The sequence below is a fragment of the Lepus europaeus genome, chromosome 20 (assembly GCF_033115175.1).
Source record: "Lepus europaeus isolate LE1 chromosome 20, mLepTim1.pri, whole genome shotgun sequence".
NCBI classification, from domain to species: domain Eukaryota; kingdom Metazoa; phylum Chordata; class Mammalia; order Lagomorpha; family Leporidae; genus Lepus; species Lepus europaeus.
The window spans coordinates 30,728,855-30,735,020 of record NC_084846.1 but is presented as its reverse complement, the minus strand read 5'-3'; the positions used below and the strand labels follow the sequence as shown (position 1 = coordinate 30,735,020).

At 56.4% G+C, this 6,166-nt stretch overlaps 1 long non-coding RNA gene across 1 annotated transcript; it reads right to left on the bottom strand.

Moving 5' to 3' along the window:
- Window positions 1–2,235: 2,235 nt before the first annotated feature.
- Window positions 2,236–4,495, bottom strand: LOC133749901 (uncharacterized). The gene is made up of 2 exons (XR_009864629.1): window positions 4,408–4,495; window positions 2,236–2,475 (listed from the first exon to the last, which is right to left on the bottom strand). It is a non-coding gene; the product is annotated as an uncharacterized LOC133749901 (long non-coding RNA).
- Window positions 4,496–6,166: the final 1,671 nt, after the last annotated feature.

Here is a 6,166-nt window from a genome sequence, read left to right as displayed (position 1 = left end):
TGCTTGTGCTCTGTAGTGTGCTGGATTCAACTTGACAGTGGGTGAGAGGCCTTAAGGAAAGTGGTCTCTAAGAATAGGAACAGAAATAGTCGCTGTCTTGCTTGTTTTTGGAGAGTGTGTTAAGAAATGTAAATGGAGATAAGCGACCTTGTGTGGCATGCATGGGGGGTGGCCCCCAGCGTCCTGCCACCCAGACAAAACTCTTAGCAGCTACTGGTCAAGCCCCTCATCTCCCCTCCCCCAAAGCTAAATGTTCTGCTTGGAAACCTAGTTCCTTCAGTGATTCCCTATTTCAAATAAAAGGATTTAAGTTGACGTATGACCACGTGAGCACATAATACAGCGCATTATTGTGGCATTTGGAGCGGAGACCCAGGCAGGCTTTGCCTGTGATTACGTTTTCTAGATTCTCTACAGAGCAGGAGCTCCCCCCCCCACCCCCGCCCCATACCCACCTCCTCCTTCTCCTTCCCCTTCTCCGGAGATCGTTCTCCGAGCGGGTTGCAGTTTTCAGCGCTCATGGAGCAGTTCTGGGCGAGCTAGCTGATGGGACTCGAGGCCACACCAGGAGGATGGAATTTATTTTAAGGTATTTCCGCCGATTGTTCATATCTAGAGTGAGTTATGGGCATGAGAGACAAAGGTCAGGCGAGGAGACCCTGGCTCATGGACAGGACCCTCAGCCTCTCTCTTCCTTTGTTTCTCTTTTAGAACTGAAACCGTTTGAAAGATTTCCAGTAGTGTCTCAGATTCTGAGTTTAATGCCCTAGAAAGTGTTGGGGGGTGGAGAGGAGGGGGTACTTGGGGGCTAATAGCTGGGCCTGGTGGCCTCCAGCATGAGGCTGGCTTTGTCCACTGCACCCGGCAGGGCTGGACTCCCAGGAGCCTCAGGCAGAGGGAGGGTCCTGGAATACCGGCGGAGCTCACGGGCGAGACCTCCGGGAGGGAGTGGGGGCTGGGTAGGTGAGAAGGGGACTTTCTCCCCAGTTGGCAATGTTTTCCGGCTGGGATGAAGGGTTAGGGCTGACCTGGGCAGCCTGAGCAGCTGGAAGAGGGAAATCGATGAGAGAAATGTGCAGATGCACTGCCATTTTATTGATGATGCTTCCCGCCACTGTGTTCAGTGCTGGGTTGCAGGGCAGGCTTCCCCACACACACGGCATCCTAGGAGCTGACCCGGGAGGGCGCGCCATTGTTTCCCCAAGCACCCTCTGCCTGGGAGGGATGGAGAAAGACAGCTCAGATTTAGGAGACGCTCGAGGTGGGAGTGAGCATGCTGGACAGCCCGAGGCTGGGAATGGTAGAGATGGAGGAGAAAGGGAGCTGGGGCTGGATTTGGGTTTCATCTGGGTGCCTGGTCTGGGCACCACTGGTTGGGAGAGTTCAAACACTGGCTGATACACTGCGCTTTAGAGGCAGAGTCCTCGGGATGCAGGGACAGACATCACCGTGGCTTCCCAGCCCCAGGAACAGAGTGGGAGCCCCAATGCAGGCAGATAAGTTAAAGTGTGTGTGTTTTCTAATCCCTGGGAAAGTCTGAGCTAATTGGGCTTTGGGGACCACACACTCCCAGGAAGAATGGAAACTTCTTGGAAAGGTGGAAGCAATTCCACTTGCCTCTGCTTCTTGAAGCAGGGAAAAGGGCGCCCACAAGGAGATGGCAATTGGATTATCCCCCTTCGACTTAATTTTTTTTTTTCTTTCTGTACTTGGGAAAAAAAAAATCAAATCAGGCTTCCCCTCTTCTAGTACCTCCCCACAATGGAAGGGCCATGTCCGCCCTCCCCTGTGCCAGCCTCCGCAGTAACCATGTTTAACCGGGGCTGTTTCAAGTGCTCTAAAACACCCCTTGGAAATAAAATGTAAGCTTTAATTGCTGTTCAATTACTTGTCAACATTTCATATGATTTATGACCCAGTTCTGGCACATTTTTGACCCAGTTAAAGACTCATAAATAATATAGTTTCACTAGAAAGACTGAAAGAGGGAATAGAGGTTTGTTAGAGGCATCTTTTTATTGTCGCTTCAGTGCCAGCAAGCAGAATAAATAGCTAAGGATGGACCCTCACACTGGTCCCATATGCAAGCTTGCACAGGGAGAAGAGGCCAGTAGCTGCGTTTGCGGAGGGAGGACTTGATTATCCAACTAAGGAACAGCTTAAACCACTCCACTAGAGTCAACTCTTAGCTGTTAAAAAGCCTGGTCCCCTTCTACCCTCAAAATGCCAGCCTCACCCCCACAGGCAGGCGAGGCTGTCTCCTCAACAGTTTTGCTCCTCATCTGGGGTTTCGGTGCCTCTTCTTGCCGGCGGTGCCCCTCACCTTCCTCTCCCGCCGCACGCACGGGCAGCCTGGGGCGCCCAGGCCCTCTCCGCCGGGTTCGGGACACTCCCTGGAACGGTGGCAAGGCACTTCGGCCACCTCCGCTGCTCCGAGTGTTCTTGCAGTGCTGAGAAAACATTTTCTTCAGTTCCCTGGGACGAGAGATCAGAAACACGGGGATGGGGGGGATCCATGGGGCCAAGGGGTCTTCTCCGCAGAGAAAGAGCGCGTGGGGTTTGGCGGAACCGGGTGAGGTCTGCGCGGTTTGCCCGGGCGCGGCAGCAGCGGTGGGTAAGCTCTGGAGGCGGAAATCAGCAAGAGGCATTTTTCTCTTAAAGACAAGGGGGGAAAAAAAAAGCCGATAACCAACAAGCAAAAACCTTCTGCCATCCTAAGTTGTTATTTTTTAACCTGCTCGCCTGCGCTCGCTCCAGAATCAATCCTTTGGGTTTCAAAAGCAGGGAGGCGCGGGGCCGGGGACGCCAGAGCCCGGTCTGCAGGTCTCAGCCCCACTCGTGCCCGCCGTCAGGGGCGAGCGGGCGCTTGGGCCGAGCCGCGCTCCTGCGGCCCCGCAGGTCCAGGCCCCGCGCGGCGCCTCCGGGAAGGTGGGAGCCCTGGGCGCGCTGGGCCTACGCGTCGCCTCTCGGACAGGTTCTCACGGAGAGCTGGCCTCGCCGGCAGCTGGCGGTGTGAGTCGAGTCAGCAGTTTGGAGGAGAAAGTGCGGGTAGATCATTGACCCACGCCTCCTTTCTTGAAATGCCACATCCGAGCGGGCGGGTTTGAAGAGAAGAGGCCGCGGCGCGGATTTTCGCGGCCGGCTCTCACCTCCCACGCGGCCCGGCTCCCCCTTTCAAGTTGCGCCGCCGCAATATGCCGCCAGGAGCAAGTGTTTGCTGTTTTGTGCTCTGTTTACAGCTTTGGGGCGCCGAGTCATAAATCTTGCCCAGCCATAAATGACAAAAACCATTGGTATGCATGAGGCCACCCTGGCCCGCAGTGCTTTTTGATTTCTGCCTTTTCCCTCGGCTTTGTTTTTGCTCTAAGGTGACACTTGGGCTCCCTGACAGTTTAAACATACTACTTATATTTTTAACACCCTCCTCTGAGAAGGGCCCGCACCCACGCCCTGGAATTGCAGGAAAGCTCGCTTCTCTCTTTCCGCCACGCTCATCTCGGCGCCCGCTTGCTTGGCTTCAGGACGTGGGGCGCTGGGGAGGCTTGGGGAGCAGGACCGTCCCTGCCAAAGTTGCTTCGAGACCGGGCACGCTCGCCTTCGCTCCCCGCAGCCGTGCGCTGACCAGGGGAAGGATGACCGCGGCAGTCGGTTGGAGTCGGGGTCTGAGCTTTGCCTGCCTTCCCGTGTGCGTGAGCTGCATGTGTGTACTGCGAAGTGCGCGCAGGTGAGCTGCAGACCCAGGCTTCCGGGCACCCTTGTGCGTGCCTCAGACCGGGGCGTCCCGGTTCGCTGCTGGGACGAACGCGCATCCCCCCCTCCCCACCGCACCCCGACACTTGGCTCCGGCTGCCAGGACTCCAACAATTCCTGCCTAAAATTACAACCGAAGACAGTCCTGTTGGCTCTCGGGGAGGTCTCTGCAGGAAGGGCCCGGGCCGACCCCCTAGCGATTGGCTCTGGGTGCCCGTATTCGGGGTGGCAGGTGAACGAGGGCGCCCCGAGTCTGGGGAACTCACTTTTGCATGCTCTCCTTGCCCTCACGCCCCCTTCCCCCGCCCCCAACTGGAGGTGCCCGGGGCACTGGGTTATGTGGATCCTCAGATTCCTCAAGAAATAGAGGCCGGCAAGGGAGCCCCTTTGTGAGAGCCGTTTGTCCTCATTAGCATAATTTTCCTGGACTTTGGTGACGCCTGGGAGCGGGGAGAGGGAGGGCGCTGGGGGCGGGGGGAGGCCGCCGAGCTCCCCCTCGCGCTCCCCTCCCTCTCTCGCCCCAGCCTCAGCCCCATCCCCCACGCCGGCCCGCGCTTCCCCAGCTTGCGCGGTCTCCCCTCCCGCCCGCCCCCAGCACCCCCCACCGCACCCCCCGACCAGACGCTGCTCCGCGTGGAACATTCATAAGAAACATACCCAAGTCGGTGCCACCAGCCCAGGCAGAGCCCCGCGCCGCGCCAGCGCTTATCTCCCGGCCGCGGCTGCTGCCCTCGGGAAGGGCAGGGGGCGGGGGTGTGGGGGAGGGGTGGGTGGGTGGGGTGGGTGGGAGGGGGGGTCCCAGCCGCCCCAGTCGGCCCTGGGCGAGCGGTGCCGGAGCAGTGAGGCGGCCACGCTCTGCGCGCCGGCGTCCGGGCCTCGGGGTCTCCCGCCCGGCCGCCCGTCTCGGCCGATGCTGAGGGTCGGCGCCCGTCCCGCGCCGAGGGGACCCGGCCGGGCAGCTGAGCAGAGCCGGGCCGGGGGCCGGAGCCCGCGCCCGCGGCGCTCGTCAGAAGTTAAGGTAAGCAGGGCCACCGCCGGCCGCTCTCCGCGCTGAATGGCGGAGTTTACGTCTCGGTGATTTATGGCTGCAGACTTAAATCTCGGTTCAAGAAGAGTTCACAAGCCGGAGCTTCCTTCCCGGCAGTGACTGATACCCTTACCCTTCGAGTTCAGGCCGCTTTCTCACCCCCGCCCCCACCGCGTCCCTTGCCCCAAGCCCAGCCGGAACTTTTCTGGGTCGGCCAGCGAGGGCGGGGTGGGCTGGGGAAGCTGGGGGCCTTCCCCGACCTCCCCGCTCCAACTCGGGGTGCGGGCGGGCGCTGCACAGAGGGCTCGGCGTGAAGGAGGGAGGTGGCTTTGGGGCGCATCTTCCTGAGACAATGGGGCTTGGCCTCCTCGACCCTCTTGGAGCTCTTGGCACCTGGGGGTTATTGTCCAAAAACAGGTCTGGGCGGAGGAGTCTCCTCGAATCCCCAGCCCTTGCTGGGGGGAGGGGGGGTGTGCAAGCAAAGTTTCCTGGCTGGCAAATCTCCAACTTCTTCACTGGGTAGCAAACTTTGGGGGCTGGCTGGTGAGGGGATGGTGTGAGCCCCAAGGTGATGGCCGGACCTCAAACAATAGGAAGGATTTTGGGGGGAGGTCTCCGGCTTGAATTCATGTTTTAAGTTTTTTGGGGGGCTGTTGTACGCGCTTTGACTTTTAAGTATATTATGTTATTTCACGAGACAATGCACAACTTGATGAAAAGGCTTAAGTAAGCAGCAGGCCAGTGCAGCCTCTGTGGTAATGGATTAGCAAGTCACTAGAAACACTGTGTGTTCCAAGTCAACTGAATTTTGTTTTATCTAATATCTTGCTCTTCGAGTGTTCATGGCAATTTTCTTAAGGCAATGTTTTATTTTACACAAGTCTGGTATCTACAAAATTTATAAAGGCAGACATTTATACTGCCAAATATAACAGGAACTGTTTTCCATGAAAGAACAGGAAACCGGGACATTAAATGGCTTTTCAGTTTAAAATTTTATTTTATCCCTTATTTGCTTTCGATTGTGGTTTCTGTAGCATCCCATCCATTTCCAAAGGAGAAGTAGTACTGAGGGCTCGTGATCATGCACAGTAACTCCGGATAAGGATGCTGTAATTTTTAATTGAGGTTCTGGAAAATTAATTGTGCCTGTTTACCAGATGTTGGTCAGATTGTTGGTTTAATAATGAAATCTAAAGGAGTTCATTATTAAAAACAAAATTATAATCATCCACTGGTAGAGGCTTATTATATTATTTTTTTTCTAGTTAACAAAGTATTTGCTATTCCTGGAAAACTTGAATAGCTCTGGCACTCTACACGTAGTTGGGGCTTAAAGTGTAAGCCATTTTCTTCATGAATTTGTCATCCTAATTTTTCTTGAGTGGC